Here is a 25,303-nt window from a genome sequence, read left to right on the forward strand (position 1 = left end):
CCGCTAAAACCTCTGGGGAATCTCAAGTTTAAAAAAAGCGCCGAACAGAGGAGAGTCTGCTGGCAATTTTTTGAAAAAAAATTCGAGCGACAGAGCTCGTAATAAAATGAGAATCAACATTATCTTTTCAGAGATGTCGAGAACTGAGGGATTTGAACGATTGTGGCGACAAGGAGGGATATGGTGTTTTTATTTCTACAGGTGAGTAGCCTAAGATATTTTTAGTGAACAGATAAATTGCCAGATGTAGCACTCTACATAGTCTATTGTAAATCATTATCTATTGTAAGGGTCATTTCATTATGTGTTGTTGTAGCGGTGTGCTTGAATTTATTTTAAATTATGAAGGTTACCGTGTCAAATGGGTAGCCATAGTTACAGTGACGTCTTCAGCTAGTCAGCTTGAGATCCTTTCCATCTAAACGAGATAGGTCTAACTGCAGAACGGCAGAACCATACGTAATAGCAGTATTACCCCTTTTCCACCAAAAAAGAACTGGTTCGGAACTGGTGCTGGTTCAAAGTTAGTTCGGAGTTGGTTCAACTTGCGAACCTTCTCAGAACCGGTTTGTTTTCCCACTGACTAGAGCGCCCAGCGAACGACGTCGTTACGTCACTGTGTACGTCGCCATACAGAAACGCTAGCAAGTACATTATTTTGGGATTATCTCTAACTTGTGTACCATGAAGGCTTTAAAAACAATTGAAATAAGTAAGTCTTTTAATCTTTTCCTTTGATATGTAATCATTTCTGATTAGTTATGTGTCTCTGTCTTGTGTCTTTTTTTCTTTCCGTTTATTTGTTCTATATTTTGACTGTTTTCTTCTTTGCTTACATAATGTTTTCAATAAAAAAATAAAATTTAAAAAAAGCTAGACACGCTTGCGCCAACTTCAAGCATAATAATTACAATGGTGGACTACATCGTGTTTCTGCAAATGTTTCTCCTGGCTTTGCGGTCATAAAAAATGTTTAGGACACATCTAAACCCGCCTCCAGCCCCGCCGTAAGCATGACACGGTGGTAAAAGAACGGTTCTCTGGTTCTAGTCCAGCAAAGAGTTGGTGCCGCTTTGGAACCAGTTTTCCTGGCCGAGAACCGGTTCTTTGGCTGTCGAAACACAAAGAACCGGTTCGCGAGTAGGCACCGGCTCCGAACCGGCTCTCAAAATGCTTTGGTGGAAAAGGGGTATATGAGGACGACAGCGCGAGGGACGAGCCGTCTGATGCCGGAAGTAGGCGCGGCAAGGCATTGCTCTACTTTCGTGTTTTGGAACGTTTTAAAGTTTAAAACAACGTTATTATAAAGACTTTTTAAAAAGCGATTTAATTGAAAAAAAAAAAAAAAAATATATATATATATATATATATATATATATATATAATTAATTAATTATAATAATTATAATCAAATAGTATAACAGATAAGATTTATGTTCTGTCCTATTAACAAAAGACAATATAGCCTACTAGTAGGCCTACTATTAACAAATGTTAATCGGTTTTTAAAAGTTAAAATTATACTTTATCCATTTGCTTTGTTGAGTCAAATGACTAACAATGTAAATTGAACAAAGCTTAAAAAATAAAATAATAATACAATGAAAACAAAGCTTGAGCGTTTGAACATTTGATTTAATTGAAAATAATTTTTAATCCTCAACCAACAATTTTTTTCATAGACCATATACAATTACCTATATGATGAAATGTGAAATATGACGGGAAAAAGGAAAAACTCAGTTCCTGTGCTTCAGAGTGTAACCCCAACCCTACCCAAACTTGTCCCTGTTGTGTGTTTAAATGTTTAATTGAATGCCTTCATAGATATGAAATATTATTATAACAAAATACAAATACACAAATATATATAATTGTTTGTGTTTTGTTAGCTTAAGTTTCAGTGTGCATTGTTTGTGTCATGAGGTTGGAAGGGTGAAGAAGGGAATGAACCCAATCGCAGACAGTAGTCACAGCACACGGTTTATTATGAACAAAAAGGGGAAAAAAAGCCCATGAGGGGGCAAAACAAGACAGGACTAAGGTGACTAACTAGACAAAGATACTGACAAAATACTACTGAGCCGAAGCACAACCAAAACAATGTTCTTCCGCAAAATGCATTTAGTTTTTGTTTAACCACCAGAGGGCCTAGAGTTGCATAGTGTACATTTAAAGGGACAATGTGTAGTTTTTAATTATTTTATTATCTAAAATCAATATTTTTATTCATAAATATGTCCTCAATGGTGTAAAAGTACCTCTGCCAATTATCTGACATATCCTCATAAATGAAGAATTTACTATCTTTTTATACATGTAACGGGTAGGTCCACGGAGGCTTCCATGTTGTTCCGCCATCTTGAAAAACTATAATAGCAGAGAGGGTCAAAAAGTACTTGGCCAACGTGTTTCCACAACGCGTTTAGTTCAGAGCCAGCGTCACGTAACTGAAAGCAGCAGAAACGGAGGAGCCGAGCAGTGAGAGGAGCTTGTCGCTGCCCCGGCAAGTTTAAAAGGCTGCATTGCACTGTTATTATAACATTCTACGTTATTATACTATAACATTCGTTTGTTCGTTGTGTCAAGTTGTAGTTTGTTTGAAATAACAAACCTGTTCACCCGAAGGAAAACTCGACGAAGTGCTATTAGAAGACATCCTATCATAGCTTTTTGGTACATAACAGCTACCATAGATGCAACACGCATTTGAAAAAGTTAGGCGCTGCAGAGCACAATTCGTTTGAATGCAAAATACAATTTCACCGCTAGATGGGAGAAATTCCTACACAATATCCCTTTAAGCAAATGACAACCTCATAACTGACATGATAATGTAAAAATATGTGTTTATGATATAAAACAGATGTGACAACTTATGAAACTTATGAAAAATACCCTTGTTCTAATTTTCTGTAAGAAAAAATATTCTACTTTCGTAATATAGCTGAACCACCATGTCCCAATGTGGTTTTATTATTCACTCCTTTTACCAACAGCTATTACAAATACAGTTTTTTTTTTGGAGGATTGAATTTAAAAAATCAACAACATTTAAGATAGTTGTGAAACCAACTCGCCAGAGAACACAAGCATTTAAGCATGAACTCCAAACCTTATACAATATACTATGATATACTGTAGTCCAATTGACAAATAGCCCCGGTGTCCATACAGCATACATACACATTTTAATATGTGAGACTGTATTACTGAACCCTGAAGTAAGACACAAAAAGTGGTTCTTTATGAGACCTGGACATTGCACAAGACTATCGCAGTGGATGCTTGGGATGAACCATAGTTACTATTGCTCCAAATTTCCTATTTGTCAGCATTTCCAAACAAGGCCACCTGTAGAGAGCAGAGCAGACAGAGAGACTCTCTCCCTGGGCGACGCTGAGTCCCTGTATATTATGTTTTGTGCATGCTTCAGATTTTTTCATGGCAACCCGAGTTACTCTAAACAGCTCTGCGCAGCCCCAGCCCTACTGATACCAGTCGCCACCAAACACAACTGTTACTATGGTAGCGGCTCGATCCTGTCTCGTTTCGGTCTATTGGGTGAAAGATTGGATGAGCTCAAATTAAAATGTCTAAAACCGTCTCAGAACTTTCATACTTGGGATATTTTTATTTTACTATTTGTCTGAAGTGCTCTTTTGGTTTATTATCGTTATTAGCATTATTATTTGTCCGCCTGTCTCCGAGTCCCCACCTGGTAACTTGGTTTTCTTTTCTGTTCTTTTATCCCACTCTCTTTTTAACCCCACTTGTATTTGTGGTGTTCTGGATTATAAATGAGCCTGACAAGTCTCTCCAAGCTTATGTTACAATGTGCAGCACTGTAAAGCTTTGGAATGAGCAAAGTACACAGACAGTGAGCAACGATTGATTTTCCTATAAATTGTGAGCGGGAGCTATTGCTCAGACAAGGAGGCTCCGGTAAGACACAGAAGGCCTTGCCAGGAATGAGAACGATGCTCCTGTCTCTGTCTATTCCTCTGTCTCATTCTGCATGCAAAGAGAGCGAGGGAGAGAAGATAGAAAGGTGTGCCTACAATTATGGGCTTTGTACACCTTATTTTCAGAATTATTAAAAGCAGATGGAAATTATTAATTATAAAGAACAACTCGATTTTTGTACTTTATTTTGTTTTATTCTATTTTAAAGTTAAGTTAGATGAATATGAATGATACATTTTCCAAGATGGCATCAATAGTATCTCAAAATACACACCGCTTGTACTAAAATCAATACATCATACCATTAAATATTTTTTTCTTAAAAAATCTCGCACAAACATTATCAGTGTTACACTAATAACACATTTTAAAATTGCCTGTATGAAGAATTACATGTGTAGGTAAATTGAATGGACATTTAAAGGGGTGATTCACCACTGGCAAAATGGGCTTTCAATAAATCGTGGCTTCCTAGTATGTGGTAGAAAGGTGGGGAAAAAATAAAATCTGTGCTACCTGACTAGAGAAAATAAAGAAAAAGGCTGTTGTTTTCCATTTTGCCAAATGGATAGGAAAGCTTATACACCCATAATGCACTTGGCATGTTGTCATCTAAGGCCACTCCCAATCTGCTATGTGTATGCTTGGCCAAAGTCAAATAGTGCCTTGCTTTAGTAGGAAATACTTCTGAGCAAACTTTTAGTTCCAATGGTGTCACCTGGTATTGTTCGATGACAACGAACAGTGTTTTAAACCAAACGGAGGGGAAAACTGTAAGAAATGGCTTTTTTTGCAAAAGCTCAGCTTTTTCTCAGACAGACTGTCAAATAAATGTGAATTTCTCAGTCCAGGTAATGGAGAATGAGTAAACATTGTTTATTTACATATATTACCGACATTGTAACAATATAAAGCGGGTTGAAAATCGGTGAAGTTACACTCTAAACAGTCTCTTCTTCCTATGAATTTTGACCTTGGAAATACTTTTCCATAATTTTTAGATGAAACAAAGTTTTTAACATTGATAATATACAGTAACATGGAATTTTTTTAACAATATATATTTTTTTACAAATATATATATAGGCTATTTTTATACCTTGCTTGCGCTAGTGAAAAAGATAATTCTTTTTAAAAATGATCATAGAAGCACCTGGTACATTCAAATATTATTTAAAAATTTACAAAACAATATGGAGTCAAACCATTTCATTTTTATTAGAAAATATGTGAGGTGCTTCTTGAACATTTGAATATTTACTCCTTAATGTGTGATGATGTCTGACTTTTGATAGCTCACCCAATGCTGCTCTACTATTACCAGAAATCTTGACTTTGATATTTTACTTGTAGTATTTAAAAGATTAAAAAAATCGGATTAAGTATCAATCAACTATTATGTTGTCAAATTTTAGAATGTTTAAAAAATTACATATATATATTAAAATTAAAAGTATTCCTTGTTTTAGAATGCAGTGTGATTGTTTTTTTTATATATATGAGCGAATATAAATCCTCCTAGGTGATTATATTTATATAGTCATCATAGTTATACAACCGCAATTCCAGCTGGCATTCTTCTCCATTTTCATAATCTCCCCAACTCCAAAACTGCAAAGTAACGCCCTGAGGAAAGATTCGGAAGATACATTATGAATCACAAAGCCACATCATTAGGTTAATTACCCCACAAACGCACAGCGGCTGGGTATGTTCACTTCAGAACGGCGACTGCGAGACGTGATGACACAGGCTGTCTTTGAGAGCGTCCTCATAATTGCCCCGGCTCTGACATGCATCTGTCAATGACACAGTGCTCACGTTAATGCCCTTCTGTCCACAAAAACCACAGGGGGAAGGAGGTATTTTGGTACTTTGGGGTCGGACAGGTTGCCCTTCGGAGACCGTGGGAGGCCCGAACTGGAGCCATTGGTTTAGATTGGTATCGTGTTAATGGTTCCCCAGACTCTGAGACCCACACTGGAAAACCGTAAGAGGCTGAAGAATGCAGATCTCCCTGAATCAATGTCACAATTAGAGACAATTGCACATACAGATTTGAGTCAGGCATCCAGACGCAATGTGCCTGTTGGAACGTGGCCCTTCTCATACTGTCTTATCTCCCGTTATTCATCAACAGGATTTCATATATGCCGTTATGCTGTTTAACACCCCATAGGCCATAGTATAAACTGTCAATGATGTTCCACTTAAAAAAACATCCAGTGCTACATACTTTATTTGTAATGGCCAGGCCGTCACTTCCACAGACCTCCAGTGTCTAGGATCAGCCATCAGTCCTCCTCCCTGCTCAGCGCCACTGTTATGGGCTGTTATGAGAAACATGTCAAGCATCTGTGATGAGGAGACAGGGATAGATCTAATAGCACTAATCAGAGTAAATCTGCCCCTATTGTCTCTGCTCTGAGTGATAAGACAAGTGGAGGGGCTGTGGTACCCCACAACAGATCTGATGGGAAAATGCAATGCTGAACTCGCCTGGATGATGGAGTAAACATATCGATGAAACCAGGTTTTTGCTGAAAATAATCACATTGTCAACATAAGATCTGTACTTCTCTGTCTTACGCACGTAAAAAATTTGCAACTGTTAATCTGTAAAAAAAATTGTAATGTAATGTAATGCAAAACTATTTGCGATTCTTATGCCGCTTTTCCACTGCATGGTACGGTACGGTTCGGTTCGGTACGGCACGCTTTGGCGCTTTTCAGGCGCTTTTCCACTGCATGGTACGGCTCGGTACGGCTCAGTACGGTTCGGCTCGGCGCGGCACGGTTCGGCTCGCTTCGCTTTTCCACTGCGTGGTACGACTCGGCTCGGCACGGCACGGCTCGGTTCACTTTAGCTTGGTTGCTTTTCCACTGCAGTTAGTACCGCTTCAAAGTGGGTGGGATTATGACTGATCGTTATAGTTTATCCGCTCCTTGGCAACTAACAAGAGGAACGTCTGCGCTTCTCGTCCACTGACCACGATTCAGTCATTTCTTTTTTGGAAGTTTTTTTTCTTCAAGCAAGTCAAGCAAGTAGTTTTAAAACATTGGAGGCTGTTACTGGCTATTTAAAGCCAGCGGGTTTGATGTCTCGCAAATACAATGACGCTGGTAGTGACGATTCTGTCTGTCTGACCAATCAGTGATCTACAGTGCTTCCAATTCACATTTTAGTATTGGTACGGTACGCTTGGAACCTCAACAGAGGTGGTACCATTTAAAGCGAGCCATACCGTACCGTACCGTACCATGCAGTGGAAAAGCGGCACAAGTGAGCCGTGCCGAACCGAGCCGTACCGTACCATGCAGTGGAAAAGCGCCATAGCGTGCCGTACCGAACCGAACCGTACCTAACCATGCAGTGGGAAAGCGCCAGAATGCATGGTACGGTACGGCTCGGCTCGGCACAGCTCACTTGTGGTGCTTTTCCACTGCATGGTACGGTACAGCTCGCTTCGGCCTGCTTTAAATGGTACCACCTCTGTTGAGGTTCCAAGCGTACCGTACCGATACTAAAATGTGATGTGGAAGCACTGTAGATCACTGATTGGTCAGACAGACAAGAATCGTCACTACCAGCGTCATTGTATTTGCAATATATCAAACCCGCTAGATTTAAATAGCCAGTAACAGCCTCCAATGTTTTAAAACTACTTGCTTGACTTGTTTGAAGAAAAAAAACTTCCAAAAAAGAAATGGCTGAATCGTGGTCAGTGGACGAGAAGCGCAGACGTTCCTCTTGTTAGTTGCAGAGGAGCGGATAAACTATAACGATCAGTCATAATCCCACCCACTTTGAAGCGATACTAACTGCAGTGGAAAAGCAACCGAGCTAAAGTGAACCGAGCCGTGCCGAGCCGAGTCGTACCACGCAGTGGAAAAGTGAAGCGAGCCGAACCGTGCCGCGCCGAGCCGAACCGTACTGAGCCGTACCGAGCCGTACCATGCAGTGGAGAAGCGGCATTTATGTAATCCATCAAATGGGGAAGTATGGAGATTTCTATAATTTATATTTTTTTACCCTATTCACCTGGGGTATCTTGCCTTAACTCTTTAAAAGCACTGAAAAATTGCACAGGCATTTTAAATACTTTATTTTTTTGTAAAATAAAAGCATCATAAGTTCAGAATGTGTATGTGGTGAGCAGGACGAGGCCGAGGGCCGTGAGAGAATGGCGCCGGTCTCGTATCGCTCCTCCTTTTATGCTTCCGCTCCTCCGTGAGAGATACGAGACCGGTGCGTCGCCCAGGTGTAGCTCATCAGTAATCACGCCACCGGCCTCGCGCCATTCTCTCATGGCCCTCGGCCCTGTTCTGCTCCCCACAGTGTATTTCCAGGTCTCTTTACAATACAACCCCATAGGCACTCTTAGTCATCATGATAACATCATTAATTATTCTCAAGCAATATTTTTAAGATCCTGTCTGCTTTAAAAAGGCAATGATATTCAAAAGCAGCGATCGCCTATAGACATTAACTCAGCTTTTCCTTTGAAATGGCTGATTATGAGTTCCAGTTACTTCAGAGTGAAGTAGGAGTAACACAGGAGTGAGATGGAGACAGCCAGAAGGAGAAAAATCCGAAATATTGCCTTGTCTGGTTCATAAAGTTCAATGTCAACAATCCAAATGGATTTCTCATTCTCCCGTTGGTGATGGTATGTGGTGTGGTTTGACACGGCTTTGTGCAGACCCCGTACACATAAACTCCCCCTTCGGCCTCTCAGCCAGCCACCGCGCCATCACTCAATCCTCTCCTTGTTATAGAGCTCATAAATGTCGAAAATATCAGAGCCATTACAGCAATACCTCCATTTATGCTAGTTTTAGGAAAGTGATCTTCTGCTGGGTGATGATGGGGTGTCTACCGGGTCATTTGGATGGAGAGTTGCTCTGCTTTCCTCTGTCGATACCTCTCGGCCCCTGTTGCGATGAGGTCTGTTTACTGTGTCTTGCATGAAAGATAAAGGGATGAAAATGAAGTATATTCAGCCACATAACTGTCAAACTCATTTTCACACCTTTTAACGTTGGCATACCATTGCTGCATTACTATTTCATGCTGAGTTATTTTTCTCAACATACCGCAGTCGATTTTCAGTTGCAGAGTCGAATGTGTGATCACGGCCAGGTGAGAATATATTGGGGTTTTTGGCTGATATAATGGTCTGGCTTAGTTCTCCATTTGTACTAGCTTTTCAGCTCATTATGTGGCCTTCCTCTCCACATGGTTGCAATAATCGGACGGCTTCCCTCAAAATCCAATGCAAGGGCTTGCATGAAGTGCCTGTGATAATTCTATTAACATGGCTTGAATTTTCTTGCATTAATATTAAGGATACAGGGTAAATAAGGATGTAAAAGGATCAAGCCACACATTCAATAGTACAGCTCCTTAAAATCGTATTGTTTTTTGTTTAAAAGTGCTTTTTATCTTGATTTTTACATTTATTTTTCTGTCTGCATTTATGTTTTTAAAGGGGGGAAAAATCACTGACACTCTAGCTGCTAAATAATACCATTTGCGGAAAGAGAACATTTGCGGACATAATTTTCTCAATGTGGGACAGGTTTACAATCACATGCTGGCAGAATATATTCCTGAAATAAACTTTCCAGGCTCTGGGAGTGAAAACAACTCCTTTTAGTGAGTGCTACTGGCCTCAGCCTGATATTCATCAGCGAGGATAACCTCCGACCTCTGGAATCATGTGATGCTGAGTGCTGGGGATCCTGCTGTAGCCAGACAGTCTGACTGTGTGGCAGCATCTCTTCCTCGATTACATGCCCTCATCTTTCTCTCTTTTCCCCTCTACCTCCACCCAACACCCCTTCCTCCCCCATCTTGTGGTTAGTTTCAACAATATCACTATGTATTTGCTTTGTAAATATTTTTTCACACCACCCTCTCTCTCTTAAAAGACTTCAGCACAAAAAGAAAACTGTCATAGTCTTCACAGTCGGGCTGTGTTATTTTTATGAAACTGCTAAAAGGTATGTATTCTAGCCCAGTTACATTTAAACAATATCACACAAGCTAGGCTGTTTTATTTAAGGATAACCTTTTTTCAACATTTCAATAAACAATAAGTTAATATTGGGTTACTAACATTTTGGGGACAATAATACTAGTTACTTTGTCTATTTTTGCTCCGCCAACAAAATTAGTTCAAAACAAAGCATCAGCAGAGCACGTCTCTGAGCAAGCAGCAGTGTTTCGTTCACGAATGAATTGAACAAATCGGATGTGCATACCATTCATCCTAAATAGCATGTGAGATTAGAATAATGCTGCACCTGAAATTAATTGGCGATTAATTTACCCCTACCCCACACAAGTCTAGTGTATGAAATTGGGGTTATTTTGAAATTTAACAGCATAACACTTGTAGCTAAATGAAGCTGACTGTTATAATTTATTGTATTATCATATTGTGTAATTTTTTATATTTTCTCCAAGCATATAGGCCTATAGAATAGTGCATTAAAACAAATTCATAAGGGGAAAAAAAATTAAATAATAAATCGGCTCCATTGCGGATTCCAAGTGATCAAGGGCTTAAGGCGTTCCATTTAAACACATTGCAAGGATTCTGCCAGTAGTGGCCACTCGTTCAGTGTTATCAATGATGTAGATCCAAGTGAACGAGACAGAGGGAAGTTAGCAAGGGATGTTCATAAATTTTTTTTTACTTAAATTGGATTATAAAATTGGCCTCTAAACTAACATTGCCCAACAAACCATTGCGCTTTGGAGGAGGATTTGGTTCAGCACTACCAACACGAATAAAAAGAACTACAAAAATGGCAGATGTGCATGAGATTGATGGTTAAGTAGAGATGGCCTGAAAGGGGTTTGAGTTATTCATAATCAATATCTAACCTGGCAAAAAAATGTATTTCATGTTATCTTTTATATATTTCATCCGCAGCAACATTGTGAACTTTACAAATACAAATAGCACAATAGTAAAGCGGGTACCTTGGCCATTATATTAAATGAATCTGTATGCAAAAAACCCAAAAAAATATTAGCAGAGTTCTCTGCATGAAAGACCCACCACTGGCAAATCAATGTGCTACCTGTTTCCTCTCTAATACAGTAGGAAGAACTGTTTTAGTAGTGTAAATTTAATTACTATGTGGAGTGTGTATATGAGGATGAAACTGTGACAGGATGATTGACATCCTTATGGTGACAGAATACATTTGAACTATGCGACAAAGAGCAATTTTATGACGTGGTACAGTAGTATGTCCCAAAGCTTGCTTGCTCTTCTGCTACACACTCAAATGTATCTACTTTTTGATCACAAAAAACGTGCATACTTTTAGGGCATAGTATGAGTGGACGAATTGGGACACATGAAATCACTTTCCAAAGGCGTTTTAGGGAAAATCTGATTATTTTATTGATGCTTTCATTCAATATTGTTCAGCAAAATGAACAAATCGTTATTCAAGTCATTTTGATAATTTGAGTGGAGTTAAAAAGTTATACAGCCAAATTCCCTGAACACATCCACTTATGCAATCTTTGATCATATTACGAATTATGAAATAATTATAATGCAGAATATAATTATAATGAGAAACATAAATGATTAGTTTACCTCCCGAGTTTTTTGTTTATTTTATAATTTTATAATAATAAGTTTTTTGTTAATTTATAAACAAGCACTTTCTATTTTTATAGCATGTGAACTTATCTTCAATACTTTTCCTTATAAAAAACAATCGGATTGCTTTGATTTCGCTACTTAGATCCAACTTTCCAAATCTCCGCTACTAGCCTTTAGCCCGCTAGCATTGCACGCGTGGCCTCTCGCCTATCGATCGTCTCATTTACACCCGTTTCACTGAAAGGATACGGGTTATATCCAGGATTTCAGTCCTAAATTAGTAGTGATATTGGTAGTATCACTACTAATTTACTGTTCATCAGTTATAATGGCGAATATATCGGATGTGTGTCTAACGTTACCTCTGAGTGCAGGTGAGGACACATTCGAGCTGCATTCGGTGCTGTTGGAGCTGGAGTCCGTGGAGAAGCTGATCCATGGTCTGCTAGAGAGGCAAGCCGAGCTGCGAGATCGGCGATCAGCGCTTGAAACATCACGCGCCGATGCTCACAACTCAGTGGCTAGTAACTTTTTGACTCCGACCTCGTCTACTCCGTGTGCTTCTCTGCATAGGACGCAAGCACCCAGGACGCGATCATCCCTGGCTTCATTCACTCCGGCACCGACACAACACCATGGACCCTGGGTGATCCCACAGCGGAAGACACGAGCCAGGACCAGAGCAAGAACCTCTCTGCCCCACCCGGTCTTCGAGATCTCCACCCGGAACCGCTTCTCCCCTCTTCGCGAGTCAGAACGCGACGACGGTGTGATCATCGGCAGTCCCATCGTCCGTCATGTCCGTGCTACCTCAGGTAAGGGTAAGGTGCGCATGAGTCTACTCCACCAGGATACTGTTAGAAGCATGAGCCCCATCTTATCGGTCGTGGCGGCGGTGTTGCAACAATCTATAGAGATATTCTAAATGTTATTCAGAAAACAGGTCACAGGTTTAATTCGTTTGAAGTACTTTTGCTAAATGTTACGCTCTTAGATGTAAGAAAGAAATCCCTATTATCTCTAGCCTTGGCTACTGTATATAGACTTCCATGGCCCTATGCTGATTTCCTAAAAGAGTTTGCAGACTTTCTATCAGATCTATTGGTCAATGTCGATAAAGCAATAATTGTTGGAGATTTTAACATACACGTAGATAACACAAAAGATGCGTTAGGGGTTGCATTTACAGATTTATTAAACTCCTTTGGGGTCAAGCAAAACGTCAGTGGTCCCACTCATCGTCTAAATCATGCACTAGATTTAATTATATCATATGGAACCAATCCAACCGATATAGATATTGTACCGCAAAGTGATGATGTCACTGATCATTACATGGTAACTTGCATAAAACGTACTGCTGAAATTTGTCATGTTACGCCACGTTATCGACCAGGCAGAACAATCCTTCCAACCACCTTAGATTCTCAAATAGCTTACCTGATCTATCTCAGCTGCTCAGTGAACCCAAACAAACAGATAAACTAGAGGAAATGACTAGCAGTTTGAGCACCATTTTCTGTAGTACATTAGAAATTGTTGTACCAATTAGATTAAAAAAGGTTAGAGAGAAAACTAAAGCACCATGGTACAACAGTGCTACGCATGTTATCAAGAGAGAAACTCGTAACTTAGAGCGTAAATGGAAACAAACTAAGTAGAGGTCATTAGAATCGCGTGGAAAGACAATGTCACGTTATAAAAAGGCTAGAAAAAGCAGCCAGGGCTGAGCATCTCCGCAAACTAATAGAAAGTAACCAAAATAATCTAAGGTTTTTATTTAACACCGTGGCTAGACTAACAAATAAACAGCCATCACCAGAGCAAAATATTCCGTTACGGTATAGTAGTAGGGATTTTATGAATGAGAAAATAGAAAGCATCAGAAACACAATTTTAAATGTACAATCTTTTATGTTGTCTTATGATTCAGCCTCAATTATCGCCCCTCAAGAACAACTACACCGCTTACCAACTATACGACAGGAAGAGCTAAATACACTTATCATGGCATCTAAACCAACAACATGTTTATTAGATCCAATACTCACTAAACTACTGAAAGAAGTGTTACCTGTAGTGGAAAAGCCTCTTCTCAATATTATTAACTCGTCTTTATCTTTAGGTCATGTTCCAAGAATATTCAAACGGGCAGTAATAAAACCTCTCATTAAGAAACCGCAATTAGATCCAAATAACCTAGCAAATTACAGACCCATTTCAAATCTTCCATTTATGTCTAAAATACTAGAAAAAGTTGTGTCCTCTCAATTGTGCTCTTTCTTGCAAGAAAATGATATCTATGAAAAATTTCAATCAGGATTCAGAACGCATCATAGCACAGAAACTGCGCTAGTTAAAATTACAAATGATTTACTTTTAGCCTCTGACCAAGGCTGTATCTCAATACTAGTTCTACTCGATCTTAGCGCTGCGTTCGACATTATAGATCATAAAATACTCTTGGTTCGACTACAAAACTACACTGGAGTTCAGGGACAGGCATTAAGCTGGTTTAGATCGTACTTATCAGACCGTTATCATTTTGTCTGTTTAAATGAGGAAAAATCAGTGATAACCTCAGTAGACTATGGAGTGCCGCAAGGATCTGTGTTAGGCCCTCTGCTTTTCTCAATATATATGCTGCCACTTGGTAATATTATAAGAACCATGGAATTAATTTCTACTGTTATGCTGATGACACTCAATTATATATTTCATCACGACCAGATGAAAACACTAACTCATCTAAATTGACAGAGTGTCTGACAGATATAAAATGCTGGATGACGTGTAATTTCCTGCTATTAAATTCAGATAAAACGGAGGTATTACTTATTGGTCCAAAAAACTACCCACAAAACCTTGTACAATACAACTTTAATATAGAAGGATGTCCTGTTACTTTATCCACTACAGTAAAAGACCTGGGTGTTATACTAGACCGCAACTTGTCTTTCGAAAATCATATTTCATATGTTACAAGAACAGCCTTTTTCCACCGTAGAAACATTGCTAAGCTACGTAACTATCTGTTTCTGATGCAGAAAAGTTAGTTCATGCATTCATGACCTCAAGACTAGATTACTGTAATGATTTATTAGCTGGTTGTCCTGCATCCTCAATAAACAAGCTACAGTTAGGGCTAAATGCACCTGCTAGAGTTCTTACTAGGTCAAGAAAATATGATCATATAACACCAATTTTATCATCTCTACACTGGTTACCTATTAAATTCCTTATCAATTACAAAGTACTACTACTGACCTATAAAGCCCTAAATGGTTTAGCTCCTGTCTAGTTAATGGACCTTCTTTGCCCTACAATCCATCGCGTTCTTTAAGATCACTAAATTCAAGGCTTCTGGTCATTCCTAGGATATCTAAGTCCACTAGAGGAGGAAGGGGATTCTCGCATTTAGCTCCTAAACTCTGGAATAGCCTTCCTGATATTGTTTGAGGCTCAGACTCGCTATCCCAGTTTAAAACTAGATTAAAGACGCATCTCTTTAGCCAAGCATTCACATAATGCTTACCTTTTATACCACTGTTGAATCAGATTGAATGCATTAATAATATGAACAGCAGCTATGCTAATTATTTCCCATTTTCCCTTTTCTGCTGTTATCTCGGGACGCTAGTCCTGAGGTAAATGGCGTTCGTCAGCTCCAGTTTGTATTTCTAGCCTCTCAAGGAGACTTCAGATCCCCCAACACCTGCGATGAGATAAAAATAAATTAATACATGATTTACTAACTGTATTTTTCTATGTACATTTCTGAAATGCACTTTCTGTAAAGCTGCTTTGAAACAATATGTATTGTGAAAAGCGCTATACAAATAAATTTGAATTTAATTGAATTGAATCGTCACCAAGGACTGACAACTGAGGGGTCATTTTTATGATGGTCTGTCTCCTGTGTTTCTGATGTGGTTCAATGTCTCAAAAGAAAATTTCTTCATAGCTACTTTTGCAAATACTAGTAGCCTAATCTCTAAATCCTGACAGGACTTTTAAAATTAGGATTACATTTTTTTGTGCCCCTTTTGTTGCACCAGATCCATCATCATCTCAATTCTGAAGAACAACTGCAGCTGCAATACTGTTAATTGTATTATGTTGCACACACTGTGGGCGCACTGAACAAACTCTGAAGCATTCCACATATATTAGTCATATTACTGTACAAGCAGTGAGAGCTGTGCTGTTTGGAGTAGAGCGTGAGACAACATGTTTGGCTGTCGAGCCCTGTTGTGGATAGGAGTGCTGGTGTAATTAGTGCTTGGTGATATAATAGTACACAGTCACCCCCCCAACCCCCAGTTCCTTACAAAGCCTTTCAGAGCGAGAACAAGTAGAGCATTGGCAATATGACATTAAGGTCTCATCCTTGCCAAAGAGCCCGGACGCCCCATGACGGCTGGCCATAGACCAGCGGCCCATATGAACCCACAAGTGGCTCCCAGCTGTAGCGGGGCCTAAAAAGAGGCGCTGTGCTTAACTTTCTCCAGCCCACTTGCTCGTCTGAGAACATGTGTGAGGTACGAGGGAACAGGTTTGTCTTTGATGAGAGAGTTTGTTTTTGGTTCTCAGTGAGGAGAGAGAGGTGGCATAGTCTGGCTGCTGACGTAGCCTGTGGGACAGCCGAGACCGTGTGGGGGGTACAGCTCGCCAGGCAGCTGGGAGCTCCTGTGCTGGGACGTCTGCCTGTGGATTTAGCTCTCTGTGGACATGTCTAGATACTGTGTCTTTATTTCCAATGGCCAGCCCGCTGGACAAGAGGCTGTTACTGTGTGCTCTCTGAAATGAATGCTGCTCTGTTCGAACTTTTCCAAGCTGTGCCAACTGTCCTCTGACTGTCTGATGTCTGCAAAGCTGACCTAACACACATAGTTTAATGTACCAATTAGGGGCGTGATGACATTTTGAAAATGAATTTGGTAAAAGAGATTCAACAGTTTACTCAGTATGTTTCATAAACATCACATAATTCAGTTGAGTTTATATAAATGTTCATACGTAACATTTAAGGAGGCGGCATCATTCACAATCGTGCTTTATCAAGTCCTGTGTTTATAATAAGTGTACAATTTTCAAGACTATGTTTCTGTGAAAAACGATAATTTGTTTCCCACCTACAGAAAGCAGGGCTGGGAATCAATTATTTGCATGATTCAATTTGATTCTGATTCACAAACTCCACTTTTGTTCAGTTTCAATATTTTTTTAGACAGCCTATTCTGAAAATTATAGCGTGCAGGGTTTGAGATCCGGCTTAAGAATTGGGTTACATTTCTCATGCTGTGTCTTTTGATTTACTAAAAAAACTGTTCATAAGAGTCGTTTGATTCGGGAATCCGACTACTCTGGTCGCACTGTATGGCTGTGTCTGAAATCGCATGCTTTCTTGAGTAGGTACTTATTTTGAATAAGTAATTACTTCACTAAAAATCTACGTTCTATAGTATGAGTGTCTGTAGTATGAATGGATTCTAGACATACTACAGCTACCATGCTGTCGACCAATTTCAGTTGCGTCGCTTCACTGCCATTCAAAAACCGTCGCCGGTGGCCTCATGGGATAGTAAATTGTGCACCGTACACACACTTCAGAAGTTTTTGATAACCTACAGAGAACCGACTCATACGATTTGTTTGTGAATCAGACTACACTGGCGTTGTATGTTTGTCTTCCAGCTCAACTCAAAAGAAAGATGGCAATTTCTTGGCATTATTTTGCGCTGCACAAAGCTTTTTATCGCATCACACTGCAAAATTACATTTACAACTATTAATTAGTAAGATATTAATTTCTTTGCAGAAAAGTGGTAAAGGAAACACACAACTACAAGAGACTCTTTGCCTTTTGTAGTTGTGTGTTTCCTATATCACTTTTCTTTGTCGCTGCTGTTTAATTTTCAGCCCTACTGGAAAACATTTTTTTTATATCTTACCCGAGTTATGAATGTGATTTATCATTGTGATCAACTAAAAAAATCGATTTGAAAGATCAATATTGGAACCGTTCAAATGATGATCACGACCAGTATATTATACATAATACACGAAATGTATATTTTCCCCAGTTCTAACTGTTTTCCATCCATGAATCACACCAATAAAGCCAGTTATGATAACACCCATTTTAGTGTCTTTGAAGAACTCTCTGCAGTGTCCACTCACTGAATCCTGGGAGTGGAGAGGAAGGTCAAGGCTGCTCAGGGCCACAACCTGATTAAGTCCACAAAGTGGGCCCGAGGTTGGAGTCAGACAAGATAAGTGTCAAGCGAGCGTGCTGCTAATTATGCCTTGACTATTACCTGGACTGACAGCAAGAGAATGGGAGGAGAGGGGGTGGGTCCGGAACATTCAGTCAAGCAGAAAGTTCCCAAACGCTGAGGCTAACACAGGTCAAGTGATTTGGCGCCTCGGGTGTATTAAAGCTATTTACAAGAGGCAGAGGGATTTATGGTGCTTTTGCACAGTCTGTTCTTTTATATGACCTGGCACTAGGTGGTCATGCTTTCTGACCTACTCAATCATTATTTCGACCCAATAAAAATCTTTCTTTTCATATGTATTTAGGTTGTGTTTTAGAAACTAGAAATGTTCAACGAGAGAATCTCTGCAGGCACCATAATCTCAGTCAAGCTGTCTTTTTCAGAATGACTCTATAAATAACACATGCAGGAGCACAAATGTTTTTGGACAGTTTTACAGGGTCCACAAGTTATTGAAACTCAAATAAAGAAGTGTTATGATCTAAAATAATAAAGAAATATTTAAAATTCTCCACTAATCCAATAAGTCAATTTGTGACATTGATCATGTGACTCTGTGTAGATACTCAGATGTTGTGGCTTCCATTGAAGCTCAAGATGCTTGTTGAATCACACTGGAGAGCATGATAATTTGACACAGTTTTTACACAAACTTCTGGAGTTCATGCAGCTTGTTGATGTCATTAACGCAAAAGAGAGACAAACCAAATTCTAAGAGACTCTGAATTTTTAGTTCAGCTTTTTAATAAGTAATATAATTTATCATTAATGTTTTTTAATATAGGCTATGTATAGGTGTCATAATTAATAGGTATATTTATTTGTTACATGTCTCATGATGATTAGGTTTTAGATTTGAGAAATTCTGAAAAAATATGTTAAAAATGTTAAAAACAAAACTAATGGAATGGAATGGAAACCACTGATTGGAGAGGCAGGTAATCCATGAACTCATTTTTGCAGCTTGCTTATACTTCCATCTAGTGGACATAAATGATAAGAGGGAAAGAATCTAACCGTGAATAAACGGATTTGTTATCCAGTATACATCTCAATTGTGTCTTTCTTTTAGCAAATCATGGTATATTTTACTGTAGATTATTATTATTCCCAGAAACAATAGGCTATATATATCCATTAACAAAAATACAGGGAAAAAATTTAATATTGTGAAATATTAGGGATATTATAAATCAAAATAGTGACTATCTAAATATTATTTATTTATTTTATGCAAAGCTGAAATTTCAGCATCATTACTCTAGCCTTTAGTGTCACATGATCTTTCAGAAATCATTCTGATGTGCTGATTTATTATCAATGTTGGAAACAGTCGTGCTGCTTAATTTAACCTGTGATACTTTTTTCAGGGTTATATGATGAATAAAAAGTAAAGAAAAAAACAGCATTTATTTAAATGGAGATCTTTTGTAACAATATATACTAGCGTTGAAAAATGTTGGGGTCAGTCGTTTTTTTTCTTTATTTGAAAGAACTTAATACTTTTATTCAACAAGGATGTATTTAATTGATAAAAAGTGATGGTAAAGATTTATATTGTAAGAAATGATTTCTATTTTGAATAAATGCTGTTCTTTTAAACTTTCTATTCATCAATGAATCCTGAAAAAAGTAGCCAGTTTATAAAAAAATATTAAGCAGCACAACTGTTTCCAACATTGATAATAACTGAGTATTACATTTTTTTCTGATTGCTTAAGCTCATTTTTTGTAATTATTGGCTATTTTTGCAAAACTCTACACACAAATAAGACAACCTTTCACCCAATTATCAAAACATTGTAGTTCTCTTGCAAAAGCAAACACAGCTAGATTAACTCTTCACACCTTCGTAAAAATGGTGTTTTCGTATCAAACAGTAAACACAAGCCATCATCTACTAAGCACACAATGTGCCAACTACACACTGATGGTATGAATACAAAACACATCTGGCTTTTGCTTTCTCTGTGTACAGATGTCAATTTGAGGTCATACTTTTGTCATAGTGTCATGTAAACATACAAGGATCCAAACTTCAAGTATTGGTGTTTATTCACACTCATCAAAACCAAGACAAAGTCAGAACACAAAATAGTAATTTCACAAAAAAAAAATTAACAAAAATAAACAATCAGTCTACATCATGTCGTCTTTCTGGGTCCGGCTACAAAATTTCGTCCACATCACATGCGATATCCTCCAGTCCAAGGTACCAGGGAAAATATCTCCTTGAATGCCGTATCCAGGCCTGACATGATGCCTGGTCAATATCTCCACATGCCTCCCCCATTGCCTGTAAAAGGGCTACCTGTTGATGAGGATGACGGTCGTACACTTTCCAGCGCCAGGCAGAGAAGAACTCCTCGATGGGATTTAAGAATGGAGAGTATCGAGGGAGGTTGAGTGCCATGAAGAATGGGTGGTCTGTAAACCAGTTGCGGACCAAAGCAGCCCTATGGAAACTAACATTGTCCCATATGATGACATATGGGTATGCTCTGGTCTCTGAACAGTGAGCATGTCATGTAAGGTGTCCGGGAATGCAATAATGTGTGCAGTGTTTTATGGGCCTATGCTTGCATGATGGTGAACAACACCATTTCGGCTTATAGCTGCACACATGGTTATGTTACCACCACGTTGTCCTGGGACATTGATGATGGCACGGTTTTCCAATACTGTAATGTTCCTGCCACGTCTCCTGGTTTTACTGAGGTTAAAACCGGCCTCATCTACAAAAAGTAGCTCATGGCCCATGGCATCTGCTTCTAGTTCCATCACTCTCTGGACAAGACAAAACAAATGCAACACATCAGGCCCATGGACAGCAATACAGTTTGCACTTCCAAATTCAGAACCAATGACACTATAGCTTACCTGCACATAGTCATATCGCAGTTGCTTTACACGTTCTGTGTTTCTCTCGAAAGGAACTCTGTAAATTTGCTTCATTCTTATTCTGTGGCGCGCATGTACACGACTTAGTGCAGAAATGCTTACACTGTGACGTCTAGCAATTCTGTAAAGTAACAATTTCAGTATTTTCACAGTGCCTGCTGATCTGTGCAGTGATCTGCCAGTGTGTGTGTGTGTGTCTCCCTGTGCGCTTCAACATCGCAGAGTTTTTTTCTCCTCTCATAAAAGAGCTCGCACGCGGCACGTCTTTTTAAAGACGGCTCACCCGTGCATTTCTGGTTGCAGCGGACTGGTGTCGGACTCTGATGGGCACGAGCGCTGTCTAGTGTGTTTGGGCTTTGATCATGCTTGAACAGCGCTCGTGGGTGACTCATGTTCTCGCTGGGAACGTGATCATCGCGTCATATATAGGTCGAGACTCGGTGAACTCGCAGAGTGAGAGTCCCCTCATCCACCTCCCGATCTTCGGCTGGTGGCCAGGGTGACCTGAGGGTTACGGTCTGGAATAAGGCGCCGACTATGTGTCCGCGACCCCAGCCCCCCTCTTCAATGACGGTGCCCGCTAGTGAACTGCTGAATCCCGCGGGTCTACCCTCTGGTGGCCCGCGTGTTTCAGTTGAAGCTACAGAGGAAAATGCCATGTCTGTTGCAGCATCACTAGGTGGGTTTGAGTCTTCTGGAAGTGAGGGCTCGTCACAGCTGCCACCTTCCGGTGTGCATACGGCTGAGTCTGATCCGGAGATGACGGCCATGCTTTCCCGGGACGATTGGTTTTTGGGTAAGGCCGCCGACCCTCGTCCACGGCAAACCCCAATACCTTTCTTCCCGGACGTGCATGATGAGATCTCGAAGTCTTAGAAGACCCCCTTGTCTTCTCGGGACTGCTCGCTGATCTCATCCGCCTTTCCTCCTCTCGATGGGGCCGCTGCCCATGGGTACACTGGGGTCCCCCCGGCTGAACTCTCTGTTGCGATGCTATGTGTCCTCAGAGTGCTTCTTCTCGGCGCAATCCTAAGCACCCGCCCGTGGCCTGTAGTTTTTCTTCTACGCTTGTGGCGAGATCCTATAGCGCCACGGGACTGGCAGCCGCCTCACTGCATGCCATGGTCATTCTGCTGGTCCACCTGACCCAGATGCTCATGGACCTGCACGAGGGCGGGACTGACCCAGGGCTCTTCACTGAGCTGCGCGCTGCCACTGACCTTGCTCTCCGAGCAACGAAAGTAGCCGTACGCTCCCTGGGTCAGGTGATGCTCACCATTCTGTGGCTGAACCTGTCTGATTGTGCTGGATGTCGCGCGGACCCGTCTGTCCGACATTCTCATATCCCAGGTCGGCCTCTTCGGCGGTGCGGTTGAGGGCTTGCCCAACAGCTCTCAGTTGCCCATGAGCAGACTGACGTTGATTCTGTCCCGACGGCCCCGCCGTCCGCTCAGATCCCTCGGTCTGCCCACTGCCGAAGGCGTAGACAGGACGCAGTGTTTCAGGACCTCAGACCAGCTCTTTGTCTGTTATGGTGGGAAGCTGAAGGGAAAGGCTCTCTCCAAGCAAAGGTTGTCTCACTGGATAGTGGACGCCATTGCTTTGGCATACCATCAGCAAGGTCGACCGTGCCCCCTTGGTGTGACTGCCCACTCCACCCGGAGTGTGGCGTCCTCTTGGGCTCTAGCGCATGGCGCCTCGCTAACAGACATCTGCAGAGCTGCAGGCTGGGCGAAACCTAACACATTCGCCAGATTCTATAATCTCCGAGTGGAGCCTGTGTCCTCTCATGTACTCGCTTCAACCAGCTAGTACCGGACCCGCTCAGGTGTCTTCGCTTGCTCGCCATTCCACTCCACGGACTGGATACGTGCGATATTCTCCTCAGGTGAGCTTCCCCGAAAGCCCTGAGCTCCTCCAGTACTCCTTACGTCGGCGCCAGTATCTATTGCCTAGGTGCCTCCCGTGTGCATGGTCCCTCCTCTGAGCGACCCCCACATGTGTATTTCCACTGTAGGCTCTCTGAGCATGTGTCTTTCCCTTGGCAAGCCACCTTGCCTCCCCTGGGGTTGAAATATTCCACCTGCGGCTGGACACCCCAGTGTTCTCCATATGCATCCCTCTGGGTCATATGTGTATTTTCTAAGTCCCCTCCTCTGGGTTGGCAATAATTGCATATTTCCTCTAAGCTATGGGATATGCCCCCCAGTGTACCTTGGTATTCCTGTGCTAAATAGGAGTCCTTCGTCCGTGCCAGTCTCATGACAAGGATCTCAGATTTACGCAGGGCACTGGACGACAGCTGAGAAGGTGGCGTGATTAGACTGGTAACCCCATTCGTCGTCATCCGACGTAACTCGGAGTGACAACGAAAGGGAACGTCTCGGTTACGTATGTAACCCTCATTCCCTGAGTAGGGAACGGAGACGTTACGTTTACCTGCCACTTTCCGCTGTACCGCAGGGATCGCCTGAGCTCAGTCTTGGCTCCTCAGCGAAGAAACATATCTGCATGTTGCCAGCTTCCTCCTTTTATACCCACGAGGTGGGGCGGAGTTACGCTATGCAAATTCCGCAGACCCATGGCATTTCTTTGCCATTGGCTCGTTTTGTAATACTCAAAGTCGATAGGTGTTCTAAGCGAAACCCCATTCGTCGTCATCCGACATAACGTCTCCGTTCCCTACTCAGGGAACGAGGGTTACATACGTAACTGAGACGTTTTGCATACTCAGTGAGTGGTTTTGCTATACGTATTAATAGTTTTAGAAATTGTGCTACAAGAATCACGATTAGCGCTTAAGCATTCAGAAAAAACTGTAAATCTGCATATTAGAATGATTTCAAGGATCATGTGATACTGAAGACTGTGTGTGTGTGTGTGTGTGTGTGTGTGTGTGTGTGTGTGTGTGTGTGTGTGTGTGTGTGTGTGTGTGTGTGTGTGTGTGTGTGTGTGTGTGTGTGTGTGTGTGTGTGTTTAGCATCACAAACACTGCATAACTGCATATCTGGTCAGTCAATGACATAAAATCCTGATTGCTCAACAGGGTTCATGGCCCCCGGTCTGCAACCAACTGAGAGCGTTGCCATGACGACACCAGCTGCACAAGTGAGATAAAAATAGTATGAAAATCAGAAATACATGAAAAGGTTAAAAAAACATTTGTGGCACACTCTACAACCCGGTTCCTCAGAGACGTCGGATTCAGTGGCCAAGAGTTGCGTCGCACAGTAAAGAACTTATCTGAAGCAGAAGAAAGGAGCAGCAACTGGCTGTGGTTGAGACGGAAAGATTCTAGCTGGCTGTGTACAGGCCGCCATGCTACGGTTTCGTAGAATTCTTGAAAACTTGAAGAGTCTGTTGGTTTATTTGTATAGGTTGTATAGTATTTACAGTCATTGCGTTCCTGTGTATATTGCGTGAATGACGGGTGGTTGGGCAGATATTGTGTTTTGCGGTAGGTGGTATGCCATACGGAACCGTTGCCTCTGAAACTGCATATTAACGCACCAGTGGGGCTCGACAGCCTTAGTCAAACGGGTTGGCGCGTATGGTTGGGTTGCGGAGAGATTGTGAGATTGTGGTTAGGTCTCAGCAGCAGGAGGGATGTAGAGGTCAGTAAGCTGGGCTGAGTTGAGTGGGGGACGGAGGGGGGTGACTCTGGGACGCCAGAGTCACTGTCGAGCCCTCTTGAGGTGTCGTGGGCTAGTCGATGAAACACTGAGGACGGAAGGTGCCCACTTGAAGACCCTAGAGATGTCCCCTATATCACAGCTCAATCCAGACGGTTGTCATGGGGGGACCGCACTGTGGTTGCAGCTGTTGTGTGTGCTGACGCGTGTTAACACTAGACAGAAGGAGATTTACATCACCATATGGAAATAAGCGTAAATGGATGGAGAAGCATAGGTTACTGTAAAGCTACGTCTTAGTTGGTGCTTATCTTGGCGAAAGCCGAGTACAAATCAGCATGAAGTTTTAACATCTACACTCGTGTAATGGAAATCATGTGATTCCATATATCTCATATTTAATGTATTCATTAATTTGTTTTGGATGTGGGCTTTATGTGGAATGGTTACAGAAATATGTTAATTACAACATAGGACAAAAAACCTTAAGTCTTTTTCTGTTAAATGAACTCTCCTGGTGTACATATAGGTCCACGTGGACCTAAATGTACTCCAGGAGAGTTCATTTAACACTGGGGATTTACATGAAGAGCACATCGACGGACGCATGACAAAAGGTTAAACCTCTGAGAATGAAGAAGGTAAAAAGCATTTTTTTTAATTCACAGTATTGAGCCTTTCTTTCCTAAAATCATTCATCTAAGAGAGGTCTAAGAGCTTTTCTGTTGAGAATTAAGCTAAATTTACTTTGTTGGTGATGAAGAGAGATTTAATCAAAGTATTCAAAAATTGCAATATGTGAATGATATTCACTCTGCATAATTCAGTTTGACTTTCAAGGGATCTTCAATTGCATTTTACTTTAAATAAACCAAGTGTCCTTTCACTG

At 40.9% G+C, this 25,303-nt stretch overlaps 1 long non-coding RNA gene across 1 annotated transcript; it reads left to right on the forward strand.

The window, feature by feature from the left end:
• On the forward strand, positions 1–25,056 carry LOC143725474 (uncharacterized). Its single transcript, XR_013198234.1, has 3 exons — positions 1–201; positions 23,829–23,890; positions 24,976–25,056. It is a non-coding gene; the product is annotated as an uncharacterized LOC143725474 (long non-coding RNA).
• Positions 25,057–25,303: the final 247 nt, after the last annotated feature.

The sequence above is a fragment of the Siphateles boraxobius genome, unplaced genomic scaffold, assembly GCF_051911475.1.
Source record: "Siphateles boraxobius isolate OS27281-9 unplaced genomic scaffold, OSU_SipBor_1 77, whole genome shotgun sequence".
NCBI classification, from domain to species: domain Eukaryota; kingdom Metazoa; phylum Chordata; class Actinopteri; order Cypriniformes; family Leuciscidae; genus Siphateles; species Siphateles boraxobius.